We start from the raw sequence: 14,950 nt of genomic DNA, 5'->3' as shown, positions 1-14,950 counted from the left end.
TAAAGCAAAGATGAAATAGAAGATGCCTCAAGCTATTTTCAACAAGAAAGCAGTTGTCAAAATTTGAAAAACTACACTCAAAATATTTTTAATTTTTCAAACATTTTAAATAAAAGCAAGCTAATATACCTAAACAACTTTGCTAATTTTTTAATGTGAAATCTACAGTTTTTAATATAAACATTTGCTCATCTATTGCTGTGATTGAATAAAACTATATTCTTTAAATTGCTCTTATAATAACTATTCATCTACAAATGTTATTTTATTAATAAATATCCATCTTCTGTTAATGCTTTCCTAACAGAGAAAGAATAACATAAATGTGGCAGGAATCAATTCTTACAAAATAGATTGTTGCAGATGCTGTTATCCATTCACTCATTGAAAACACAGTTATTAATACTAAGCAAGTACTAAGTGCATTTCTTGGTGCCAATACAGAGTGGTTAGTAAAAGTAGAAACAAAACAAAAACTATCCCAGTATACATTCTAGGTTTGACTTAGCTGAAGAAACCCTCTCTCGTTCCACTTTTTTTTACCAAGAGACTCACAGTTCCATTCAAGATTTAATGAGGCCTTCCCTGGGGAGTGAAGCATGCTTGACCTAATAATCTCTCCTTTCATGCTCAATTCCCAGCCTCCCCTGCAATGAACAGTTGTGTTCAATGGGACTTGAAGGGGAGCCAAGTAGGGAACTTCTGGCAAAATCTTTCCTTGCTGATAAAGAAAGCTCTGTTATCCTTTCCTGCTGTTGGTTCTCTTATTTGAAACATATTGGAGCTTCAACAGCTAAATTTAAACCATGAGAAGAAAGACAAGAAAACGTCACTGAGGTCAACAAAGATCTTCATTGATTGAGTGACTGAACTAACTATAGAGCCACATATTGAAATATTTGTTTATATAGGTAAAACAAACCATTCACTGTTAAGTAACTATTAGCCCAGTATTCTCTTGTATCCAATCAAATCAATTCTTATTGCTGCAGTGGTAAAATACTAGATTTATAATTAATTTGCTTAAGCTTTTGGATAAAGCAATGTAGTAAAATGGAGATTTGAAATAGGTGAATCTATAATCAAAATGTCATTATTTTCAAAATAATTTGTTGTACCAGTGTGTAACTACTAGCTATTTTATATGTCTAGTTATTTTACATTTAATGATGGCTGCTATACAGAAAAATCAACAGATTTTTTTGAGGTTCTGTGTATGTGTTTTTTCCAGAAGGATTCTAACTTGTTTCAGAAAGGCAGCGAGCCTGGATATATAAATACTCAGATTAGATTTGATCTGAGTTTTAGACCTTATGAGAGTTGGACTTTATTCTGTTAACCAGTGGTGTATCATTTTCAAATTTCATACCAAAGGCTTGCCGAGCTACTAAACTTGTACCTATCTTCCAGAGTGACCTTAAATTATAATTTTTCCTCCCCTGACCCATGATTCAGACGAGTTTTGTCCTGCGGCTCAGCTGTGCCCTCAAATCATCACATCTACAGTGAGGAAAAGAAATCTGAAATTTTGGGCCAACTTCTCTCAGCTTCTCTCTTTTCCTATTCCATTTGCATACTTTATCACTGACTTGGCAAATGTCAGCTTAATTCTAATATTTGTGCAGGTTTGCTAGTCATCATCCAGAAGAGAATTATTCTAAAACACTAATTTATCAAGCCAAAGAAGAGTTACCCTGAATTCATATTAAATATTGTGGCAGAGGGAAATATATGTAGAAATTTGACCTAAGCACATAGATTTGAACTAAAAAATAGAAAAGCTGAAAAGAAACCTTGTGGAATTCTTCATGCAGAATTGCATTTATTCCTTACCTAAACTTTGATTACTTTTCTAAGGATAATACATTAAATAGGTAATTTGTAATCATATTTCTATCCAAGTGGATAATAATTACATATCTTAAAACAAAACTTTGTTTAGAATCAAGTTTTCATGCTTGTTATTTCAATAAAATGGATTTAGGCCAAATAACTCCTGTAGATCAATAAGACTTTTTTAGGTCTTATATTTTAGGTCTATTTTTAGATCAACAGGCATCTCTTTAGTATCCCATATAAGCATTATGTATTCACACACAGAGCTTTTGTATTACTTCAAGTTCTTATTCATAGTGTAAAAAATATTTTCTCCTTTTATATAAACAGCATAATATTCTGGAAAGATTCACTTTAAATTACTCTATTTTAGTGTCAGGTGCATTCAGTAGAGACTATAAATTGTAAAAATCATCATAACCATTTTGCATTTTAAAAAGAAAGCTTATATTTTGCTATCCTCATAGTCAGCTATTAAAATGACACATTCAGGTTCTGCACAATAAAATATTCATTAGAGTAAGGATTAGAAAACAAGATTGGTAGTAATAATTATAATGATACTCAATTTTCATTTATTTTTAAACTTATTTATTTTGGCCACACCACATGTCTTGTGAGATCTTAGTTCCCCAAACAGGCCGTCCGCAGTGAGAGTGTGGAGTCCAAACCCCTGGACCTCCAGGGAATTCCCATCACTTTGTACATTTTAAAACAAATAATGTTCAAATATGTGTCCATAGTATGAAACTAGACTATATATATGGATGTGTATATATGTGTATGTACACATATATATTATGGATATTTCTTTAAACTTAGTACTATCAACAGAGATCAGAGTTTGGGGGAGAGGAGGGGTGGTGGGGTGAATAATGACCCCTAAGAATATTCAGGTCTCAATCCTGGACCTACAAATGTGACCATACATGGCAAAATTCAGAATCTAGAGATGGGGATTTTTTTCAAAGTATCTGGATGCATTCCAAATATAATCACAGGTGTCTTTATAAGAGGGAGACAGAGAGAAAAGGAGAAAGCAATGTGAGGACAAAGGCAGAGATAGGAGTGAGGGGTCACATTGAGAGAGGCACGGAATGAATTCTTCTCTGGAACCTCTGGAGAAACAGCCCTCTGACACTCTGACTGTAGCCTCCTAAGTCTTGTTTCACATTTCTGGCTTCTAGAATTTTAAGATAAAATTTTTCTTGTGTCCTGACCTACAATGTTTGTGGTGATTTTTCACAATGGCAATCGAAAACTGATACAGGTGTTGTCTTCATGCAAGAACAATTTAACTTTTGAGTTAGGCTCCAGAGGACAGGTAAGATAATCAAATTCAGGTAACAGAGTATAACACATGGTAGACTGGAATATATAACTAATAGCATTAAAACCTATTTATTAGTCAGGGTTATTCAGAGAAACAGAAACAATATGATGTATACATTCATAGAAAGTGAAAGTGAAAGTTGCTCAGTCCTGTCCAACTCTTTCCAACCCCATGGACTATACAGCCCATGGAATTCTCCAGGCCAGAATACTGGAGTGGGTAGCCTTTCCCTTCTCCAGGGGATCGTCCCAACCCAGAAATCAAACCGGGGTCTCCTGCATTGCAGGCGGATTCTTTACCAACTGAGCTATCAGGGAAGCCTCACATACATACAAAGGGATCTATTTTAAGGAATTGGCCCATGCAGTTATGGAGGCTGGCAAGTCTACTACCCACAGGGTGGACCACCAGGCTGGAAGCCTATGGAAGAGCTAATGTTGCAGTTCTTGACCAAAAATCATCTGCTGGAAAATCCTCTTCTGTTCTGGATAAGTAAGTCTTTTGTGCTATTTAAAACTTCAACTGATTGGGTGAGGCCCACCCACATCATGGGAAGCAATCTGCTTTACTCAAATTCTACTTATTTTAATTTAATCTCATGCAAAAATATCATCCGAGAAACATTCAGAATAATGTTTAGGCCAATGTCTGGAAACTGTGGCCCAGGCAAAACTCAGGCACTTATATTTTCTTTGTACCACAGAGATAGAACTTGACAAGTTACACATATAATTATTGCTCTACATCTTAACCTTAGCCTCTGAGATGTGACTCCATTAATAGCAAAAAGGCATGTTTCTTGGCATTCCCTGTGGAACTTTGTCTGTTAATTCAAATAGTATGTATGCATGCAAATAATGTCTTCATTCTGATCCTTAGCTTCATCACTTATAAAGTATAGGACTCTTGTTAATCCATGTAGATTACCTGAAATTCAGTATCATATTCTAATAAGAGGATAATAATAGCCGCCTGAATTAGTTACAGATTTTTAGCTTGTAAGTAACAGAGCACATCTGGCCTATAAAGGGTAGGAAAGTTGGAAAATTTGTTGAACAATTTCATGTATCCAGGACTCAAGAAACACACTGAACAATTAAGCTTCATAAAAGGTCATGTTATACAAATTAAACAGGAAAAATTAATGGTCATCCCCTGTAAAATGCCTACAATAAAATGTTTAAATAATCTTCAATTTAGGAGTACAAAGAATCTTCTTGAAGATGATGAAGAGCATCTACATAAAAGCCTTCAGCTTGTCAAAGATAACATGCTGCTGGATTGTGCTTGGCACTTCCTTTTTGTCACTAGTTTCTATATTCTTTAATGTATTTAATTTACATAAAAATAATGACTGTTAATGAAACTATAGGTTGCATCTGAAAAATATAATTTTAACATGCTTATGACAAAATTAAACAAAAACCTGTCTTCAACAGTAGCAAGGAAAAGACATAAAAAGACAAATGTATCTGTGAGTTCTCAAGACCACTCTGAGATACAATTAAATTCTTAGAAGGACTCATAGAATTCAGAAAATCTGTCAATCTCTGCTTAAAGTCAACTATTGTGAAAGGACTAAAATCAAGAATAAAAAAGAATACAGGGGTTAAGATCCAAAATCAATGAGGCACAAGAGCTCAACTGTCTTCTCCTAGTGGAATCATACAAATACTGTTTAATTCTCCGAGCAGTAAAGTATGACAACATGATGGAGCACTGCCAACCAAGGGAAGCTCATGGGAGCCTTGGTGTCCAGGAATAAATTGGGGATCAGTTACCCTGACATAGCTATCCAGTCATGTGGCTTTCCATCTCCAGCTTCTCCCAAGGTCAAACTGGACTCAAGGTCCCAACCCCAGATAATACCACTAGCATAATCTATCCAGTATTACCCAAGAATCCCCTGCATAAATCACACTCTTAGCTTAAAATATCTGGTGTGGTCCATGGCCTCAGATAAACAGACACTATTAATTGGAAATAATCAAAGGCTTAAAGGTTATATCTCAGGATATGAAGAAATAACAAAACTTTTTTCTGGAATGTGCAGAGTTAGGGAAACTCAAACCTGCTGAGATAACGCTTTGTTGCACAAGAGAAAACCCCAAATAGTGTGAACTATTTATAGTACCCAGAAGGTCTAACACAGTTTAATAGCTAAAAAAAGAAAAACAAATATTAGTGATAATTCCCTTCTCCTTTTCTGGCAAATAAGCTTATTTATAAGTTAAACTACTCTGTTGGGCACAACAGTGGCAGTTTGACCTTGGTTGCCACATTAATGGCCATGTGATATCTTGAGACTCATTAGCGTTATCTTACCTTTCCAGACCATCTGGCATTTGATAGAACAAGGTACAAAAAGAACAACCAAAATAATTTTTCTGTACTATGAGGTCACTCTGGCATGAAAGTCTATTCTATTTTCATATTTCTGCACACATACTAAATACAGATATCTATGACAAAATGTATTTTTATAATGATGAGAAATAAGTTACTCACTGATATAGTAGAACCAGGAGATATAGGGAAAGCTTTTAGTGGGGCAGTGAAAATCCATCAAATTCTCAATCATCAGTAATGTTACACTTCTTGTTAAAAAAAATGTTAAAAGGTAAAAAGTGAACAAACTTCACCTTGAAAAATTATTTAATGTTTTAAAAATCATAAATGATGTATTTTCTTTCTCCAATTTACATATCAGTTCAGTTAATTTCAGTCGCTCAGTCATGTCCGACTCTTTGCAATCCCATGAATCACAGCATGCCAGGCCTCCCTGTCTATCACCAACTCCCAGAGCTTACTCAAACTCATGCCCATCAAGTCGGTGATGCCATCCAGCCATCTCATCCTCTGTCGTCCCCTTCTTCTCCTGCCCCCAATCCCTCCCAGCATCAGGGTCTTTGCCAATGGGTCAATTCTTCACATCAGGTGGCCAAAGTATTGGAGTTTCAGCTTCAGCATCAATCCTTCCAGTGAACACCCAGGACTGATCTCTTTTAGGATGGACTGGTTGGATCTCCTTGGAGCCCAAGGGACTCTCAAGAGTCTTCTCCAACAGCACAGTTCAAAAGCATCAATTTTTCGGCACTCAGCTTTCTTCACAGTCCAACTGTGACATCCATACATGACCACTGGAAAAGCCATAGCCTTGACTAGACAGACCTTTGTTGGCAATGTAATGTCTCTGCTTTTTAAAATGCTATCTAGGTTGGTCATAACTTTCCTTCCAAGGAGTAAGCGTCTTTTAATTTCATGGCTGCAGTCACCATCTGCAGTGATTTTGGAGCCCAAAAAAATGAAGTCTGACACTGTTTCCACTGTCTCCCCATCTACTTCCCATGAGGTGATGGGACCAGATGCCATGATCTTAGTTTTCTGAATGTTAAGCTTTAAGCCAACTTTTTCACTCTCCTCTTTCACTTTCATCAAGAGGCTCTTTAGCTCCTCTTCACTCTCTGCCATAAGGGTGGTGTCATCTGCATATCTGAGGTTACTGATATTTCTCCCAGCAATCTTGATTCCAACTTGTGCTTCTTTCAGCCCAGCGTTTCTCATGATGTACTCTGCATAGAAGTTAAATAAGCAGGGTAACAATATACAGCCTTGATGTACTCCTTTTCCTATTTGGAACCAGTCTGTTGTTCCACATCCAGTTTTAACTGTTGCTTCCTGACCTGCATACAGGTTTCTCAGGAGGCAGGTGACATGGTCTGGTATTCCCATCTCTTTCAGAATTTTCCACAGTTTATTGTGATCCACACAGTCGAAAGCTTTGGTGTAGTCAATAAAGCAGAAATAGATGCTTTTCTGGAACTCTCTTGCTTTTTTGATGATCCAGCAGATAGTGGCAATTTGATCTCTGGTTCCTGTGCTTTTTCTAAAACGAGTTTGAACATCTGGGAGTTCATGGTTCACGTATTGCTGAAGCCTGGCTTGGAGAATTTTGAGCATTACTTTACTAGCGTGTGAGATGAGTGCAATTGTGTGGTAGTTTGAGCATCCAATTTACATATAGGAAAGCATAAATATTAATATATTAGAAACATATATTTAGCAGTTATTTGTGAAATTTTAGAATAAAACAGCTAGTTGTCAAGAAGCTCTAGAGGATAGTATTACTATGGGAAATGCTGTGTTTTTCCATTATATCTGAGTGTCCTGAAATGTAATTTCATCAAGGGAGAGCATGTTTTCCAATCTTACTGAGACACTAATTTATACAAATTACAGTACGTTGATATTCCCATCCATAGAGTCTTTTTCCTTTCAGGATGACCACTGTTTTCATAAATACTTCGTACAAAAAGCTCTGTCAGGCTAAATAGAGATTCTAGTTTATAGTCATTCTGAATACCTAAATATTCAGAGTCACTGGTAGCAGGACCTCATTATGGGCATTAATATGAGACACAAGGGTCCATATGCCCCTAGCCCCATAAGCCCATTGATTCACATTTATCTCAAATACCTGTGTTCCATTTCTTTCAGTGTTGTTCATTACACGTTTCTGACAACTATCCAAGACACTTTTCACTACCCAAGAGTCCTCATGCATCCCTACCTCTTACTACTTCCCCATATCCACAAGCTGATTATTTAGAGTATACTGCTTTTAGCTCTGCTACTAAAAATACTTTTCTTCATAATTGTCTTTCAGGGTCATGTGAAAGTGAAGATATATCAGATAAAATGTATTGACAGTCTATTTTCAGCTCTGCTACCAGTCTATCTGGAAAATTGACCCAAATACCTTCCTTTCTTTTAGATATTCATAGAAAAGCCTCTACCATTGATATGATTATTAGGAGAGTTACTGCTCTGTAAACGAAGTAGATGAAATTGAAGCCTTGGTCACTGTGTAATTTACTTGATCTTCTGGACTGGGGTTCCAACCCTGGCTTGGGAAGATCCCCTGGAGAAGGGAATGGCTATCCACTCCAGTATTCTTGCCCGGAGAATGCCATGGACAGAAGAGCCTGGTGGGCTGCAGCCCATGCAGTCACTAAGAGTGAGTGACTAACACTTTCTCTGGCTTCTCTGGTGTCTCAGATGGTAAAGAAACTGCCTTCAGCGCAGGAGACACAGATTTGATCCCTGAGTTGGGAAGATCCCCTGGAGAAGGAAATGGCAACCCACTCCAGTACTCCTGCCTGGAGAACTCCACAGACAGTGAAAATGAAAGTGAAAGTTGCTCAGTCATGTCCGACTGACTCTTTACAACCCCTTGGACTATACAGTCCATGGAATTCTCCAGGCCAGAATGCTGGAGTGCAGAGCCATTCCCTTCTGCAGGGGATCTTCCCAACCCAGGGGTCAAATCCAGGTCTCCCACACTGCAGGCTGATTCTTTACCAAATGAGCCAACAGGGAAGCCCTCCATGGACAGAGCAGCTTGACTATCACTCCTCACACTCTGGACATTATTAAATGTTATCCTGGAACAACTTTGTTTTAATTGTATTAATAAGTTATTGTTTAATCACAAATTCCTTACCTAAATTTATGATTTAAGAGAACAGTCATTTATTTTACTCATGTACCTGTGAGTAGTTGAAAGTCTGATGATCTACCTGGGGTTTAGCTTTGAGTTCAAATTCCAGATTGGGTTTATGTGTCCTCTGTCCTCCTTGAATCAGTGAACTAGCTGTAGCAGGATTTTCTCATGACAATGATAAACCAAGAGATCAATTATGGGGCTGCATGTATTTGGCACTTTTCAATTGATAGTTGTAGCCTGTGTTCACTTTCCTTGCATCTTGGCTGGTCTGTGAGTGCCTGGATTTTAAAACACAGAAGTGCCCATGGGCCTAACTCAAGCCTACTCCTCAAACAACTAGCAGATTTTAACTTAGGCTCTTAGAGATCTGAGCCACTTTGTAAAAGATTCAACCACCTTCCATGAGAGACTATATGAAAAGACTCCGAGATCATGTGGAAAGGGAAAGAGGCTTGGATGACAGCAACCTGTAGTTCTCTACATAACAGCATCATGCATGTGAATCAAGCCTTCTTTTTCTTCTGAAACTAGACCTGCACAGCACAGATGCCAGGTGAAGCTTACCAAGTAACCACAGTCATGGCACACGGAGCCAAAGACTCCCATCCAAGCCCTGCCCAGATCTCTGAACCACAAAGTATGAGATATAGTGAAATGGTTGTTGTTTTAAGTTACTCTGGGAGGGTAAGGGAGAGAGGTAGGTCGTTTTAGGGGTTCTATTCCACAGGTCAGAGAACCAAGAGTTGTGCCAATTGTTAAGTAGGTTTCTCCTAATTATATACTTGATGACTGCACAATTAGCCCCAGGGCCCACTATGAATTGTGCTTTAGACCAAAGCTCCAATTATAATCTAACTTCCCTAGGAACCACTATAATTGGAAGACCTCTTGAGTTTCTTATTAGAGTCAACTTAAGTGTCTAAATTTTTTCAAAATGTTAGTGTATTCCTCTCCCTCCAGTGTACTGTGACATGATAAAATGGCTTACAAGGCTTTTGGAGAAAGAATCAAAATGATATCTGTTGTCTGTTTTCACAAGAGTATTTCAAGTTCCTTCCTCTAAAGAAAGATACCTCCTCTGAAATCAGTAGCTCTGGGAATTTTTTGTCTTACAGTCAGAAAGGTGGTAGTAACTAGCAGTACCATTCTGCTCACCAGTTCTTATGGCTATTTTTGTGATGATATCAAAGTCAGCAACATTCTGGTGTCTGTCCCACTTTGTAACTCCTAAATTTTATGATATGTTAGATATTGTTGCAGACCCCTATACATCTGAGGCATCCTGAATTTCAGTCTCGCATTGCTACACAATATGGTGATTTTTCTGCTTCCTATCTCTGATATATATTATTGATGCCACCAGGCGTCCACTGAACTGGAATCACATTATCCTCATCCATACTAAAGAGCCTGGTTCCATGTAAGCATTTTTCCATCATTAAATGTAGATGTGGTGCTGGTTAAAACTCTTGAGAGTCCCTTGGACTGCAAGGAGATCAAACCAGTCAATCCTAACAGATCAACCTTGAATATTCATTGAAAGGACTGATGCTAAAGCTGAAGCTCTAATACTTTGGCCCCCTGATGTGAAGAGCCAACTCACTGTAAAGAATCCTGATGCTGGAAAGATTGAGGGCAGGTGAAGAAGAGGGCAGCAGAGGAAGAGGTTGTTGGATGGCATCACTGACTCAATGGACATGAATCTGAACAAACTCCAGGAGCCTGGCATGCTGCAGTCCATGGGGTCACAAAGAGTCAGACAAGACTTAGTGAGTGAACAGCTGCAACAACAGCCATCATGGAACCACAAAGATGTCTGTGTGGCCTTCATCAGGGCAGTAATGACCGACTAAATGAGGGAACACAGTCAAGTGTGGATATTTACATCCTGCAAACTAAATTAAATTTAACATCTCTGTTTCCTCGAGTTCTTTGACCTTTTTTCAATATTACAATAGAATGTTCCATCATTAACTACCTCATGCACTAAGGCTATTATCCTGTTCAAGCTTGAATGAACCAGCTCAGCAAACTCTTGGGACTGTACCCTTGCCAGACCTAGAATCTCCAGCTGTGACTGAGTTCATCCATATCAATCAATTATTTTCCTATAGCCTCATGCTTCTTGTGCTTCCCAGTCTAAGACCCTTAAGATATACACAGGTATTTGGAATCAGATTACCTATGAGTTTGCAAAATGACTTCAATCTCTATCATTTATGTGGATTTTGGTAACTCGACTAGTATGTGCCCCATTTTAGTGACATATAAAATCATAATTATGAAGAAGTTAATAACACATAGTGATAGAGATAAGAAAATTAACTAAGAAAAGAAAACAAAAGTAAAGGGCTTAAAACCTGCCTTTCAAATAGCAAACAACTGTTTTGGTTGAATTGTGATACCCCAAAAGATATACTGAAGTCCTAACCCCTGTAACTGGGAATGGGACCTTACTTGGTAATAAGAAGCCTCTGTAGATGTAATTGGGTTGGGTTCTAATCCAGTGACTAGTGTCTTTATTAGAAGAAGAAATCTGGATAGAGAAGCAGAGATACACTGAGAAGAGAATGTTATGTAAAGAAACAGATGAGGTAGCCATGTGACGATGGAGGCAGAATGATACATGAGCAAGCCGAGGAGTACCAAGTACTGTTGGCAACCATCAGGAGCCAAGTGAGGACCACTCTCAAAACTCCAGGGAGAGCAGGAAAGTGTCAACCCCTTGACTGCAGACTTCTGGCTTCCAAATCTGGGAAAGAATACATTTCTGTTGTTGTAAGGTACCTCATTTGTTTTACTTTGTTATGGCAACCCTCAGAAACTAAGATAATCACTTCAGTTCAGTTCAATCGCTCAGTCGTGTCCAACTCTTTGTGACCCCATGAACCGCAGCATGCCAGGCCTCCCTGTCCATCACCAACTCCCAGAGTTTACTCAAACCCATGTCCATCAAGTTGGTGATACCATCCAGCCATCTCATCCTCTGTCGTCCCCTTCTCCTCCTGCCCCCAATCCCTCCCAGCATCAGGGTCTTTTCCAATGAGTCAACCTTTCGCATGAGGTGGCCAAAGTATTATATTTTCAGCTTCAGCATCAGTCCTTCCAGTGAACACCCAGGACTGATCTCCTTTAGAATGGACTGGTTGGATCTCCTTGCAGTCCAAGGGACTATCAAGAGTCTTCAACACCATAGTTCAAAAGCTAAGATAATATCCAAAGATTAATCACTAAATTTTTGTGAATAAAGAAAGCATATTTAGGGATTTGGGGTAAATTCTTTGTCCTTATTAAACCATTATATATTGAAATACAACAATTAGTCTGTAATAATCTTCTTAAGGGATTTTTTTTTCATATTGCTAAACCTAAATCCCAAATATGTGCTAGGTAATAACAACATATTAAACTCTAGTTGACCTTCGTTAAATGGTATTCCATGCTATGTACTATACTTAGTAGTCTACATATATTACATGACTGTTTCTTACAACACACAAAGATGTCACTGTTTTAAAAATGAGGAAACTTTGGGTCAAAGAGGATATTCAGGTTACCACATCATGGAGTCACAGAAATGTTTCCTGGAATTCTACCTCACTCTTTCAGCCAAAACTTTCTATAATAGCAAGGAAATCTCCTGAAGTATCAAGGAAGATACAAAACTTAATAATGGTGCATTACATGCCAGGCACTGAAAATATGCTTCTCAAAAGTATCATTGCAATTTATGCCCATTATCCATCCCTTGCAAAACCAAAAACAAGAAAAACCTTGAGAAAGGTTAGAAAACTAGTAACATTTTAAATATAGAGATTAGAATATGAAGTTCATTGGATGTTAATTTCCTTAACAAATGTAATTAATAGGTGATTGAGCAAAATAGATATTTAAGAAGAAAATGAGATAAGAAGCACAGGAAATGGTACAGCTTTCCCTATGCAATCCTTTGTTATTGGGCCCATGATATTAATTACTGTTTTCCTAATGTTCATTGTATGAGCTTTCCTGGTGGCTCAGTAATAGAGAATCCACCTGCTAATACAGGAGACATAGCTTTGGTCCCTGGGTCAGAAAGATCCTCTGGAAAAGGAAACAGCAACTCACTCCATTATTCCTGCCTGGGAAATCCGATGGACTGAGGAGCCTGACGGGCTACAGTCCATTGGGTCACAAAAGAGTTGGACATGATTTAGCAACTTAACAACAACAGAAGTGCCCATTATACTTGAACATGTTTATACAATTTAAATAGAGCATTCCATGAAGGTAAATAACACATCTCTATGGTCCGGCAGTGCATCTGTGCCTCTACCCTGCTCTGATACTGACACTCAAAAACAAATTGCCTCATTCAAATATGCTGAATGTTTTAGGAATTTGACTCAACTGAAATATATGGCAATTAGGATTTTACAATAAAAGTAATACTAAGTTTATTTGTCTTCAAAGAGCAAACAAGTCTTTGTTGTTATTGTTTTAGTTTGTAATTTTTTTTTAATAAAAAAATTGGTGGATACCACCTCAATTGGTTGGAATATCATTGTTTGACATTTGACACTGCCTCACACAATACAGATTTTTTCACCTTTCTGGCATTCCTCTTCTACTTTTCAGTAGTATTACCCAGTTGTCAACAATCAGAAACACCCCCACCAATTTCCAAATATTATTCAAGGAGGCAGTACCATCCCTAGCTGAAAATCATTGAGACAGAATATGACAAAAGAGGTTGATGATGGATTATGAAGTTGTATGCAGCTAAATGCTACAGTCACATTGTAGCATGTATACTCAGGGCCAAGTGCAAATCCTCAGTAACCACCACTTTCTTGATTTAAAGAGAATGCACAAAAAGAGAAGAAAAAAAAAAATATAGGAGAATGAACAGCCAAATAAATCGAAATTTCCTTTCAGCTAAGGGCAAGCATGTGGCCCATATCTGCCAATAAAGGTACATGCAGATGTCCCTGGAGCTTTCTTCCCTTCAAGAAAACAAAAAATAAAACCTCATAAGGAAAAGGATACTTTCAACATCCTGCTTTGATAATACAAAGATCAAGGTACAGCAGATATCTGATGTGATTATAATCATGAAGTTGACCTGGTAAATATGCAGAAACATAGACACAATAAATCTGGCTTTCTGATAACATCAGACTCATTTACTATTCTTTCAGTTTCTTCTGGTTAAAGTCATTTGAATAGAGTTTTCTTGCAATCAGAGCTATATGATTCTATCAGATATATAATTAAATAACCTATATATAGTTTTTATGATCTATGTGAAGTTATGTCACAAATAGGAGACATTGTAATTAATAATATAGATGGTTAAGCTATGTATTAGAATGTAGAAAACATATCATTTCCATTTGAGAATAGGGGAACAGAGATAAGGATAATTAGTAGGCTGATTAAGAGAAGTAAAGAAATAATTTATTGGAGCTTATGGAATGATTTCCATAAGAGATAGGTTGAATTGAATTTTTAGAATAAGGTGCAAGGGTAGAAGGAACTGGGCTGTGAATAAAAAGAGGGTGATTAGTTTAGAAATATTTTTAGGGGAAAAAACTTCTTAGCTACTGATGAAAAAGGGTAGTTTTAGTTGGGGTAAGTATACTAAAAATGTAGATAGAGAGAAACAGGTGATCAATGAGATATTTCTTAAATGAAATTTTAGAGATATTAAATATGGGAGAATTTGAATGATTAAAAATTTACTTGATTTTATAAATAATTTTAACAAATTTGTGCATAAAGATATGCATGTTTAAGACCCTCACCTAATGATTAAATTATAAACTTTTCAGTTTTTCTTCTGCTGCAGCCAGTAATTAGTATAACAACTTTAAAATCTCTATATTATATCTTTAGAATATTTTTATCTCAACATGGCAAATCAGTAGCACTGATTTTAGATAAAAATTAAAAAATATAAAATAATTTTATTTTCTAAGGCAATGTGGAAGGATGGAAGTGAGTCGGAACCAAATACAAACACAAGAAGGCAGACAGGTTCCCATGAGCATAAGGTACCCCATTATCAATTTGCTATTGTCAAAATGCACTTTTTTTGCATTTCATTTTCATCTTTACACTTACTTTAAATTGTCAATAAGAATGAGATATTTGATCTTAAAGAGAAAAATAAAGCATCACTAGTATAAAAGGAGACAGGAAAAGCAAACTTGACTCTATGGTATTCTTTAAAATTGGTAGTCTTTCTGGAAATATTTCATATAGTTAGTGCATCTCATGGAAAATGCCTGTTA

This window comes from Dama dama, chromosome 14 (assembly GCF_033118175.1).
Source record: "Dama dama isolate Ldn47 chromosome 14, ASM3311817v1, whole genome shotgun sequence".
NCBI classification, from domain to species: Eukaryota; Metazoa; Chordata; class Mammalia; order Artiodactyla; family Cervidae; genus Dama; species Dama dama.
Note: the sequence above shows the minus strand (reverse complement) of the source record.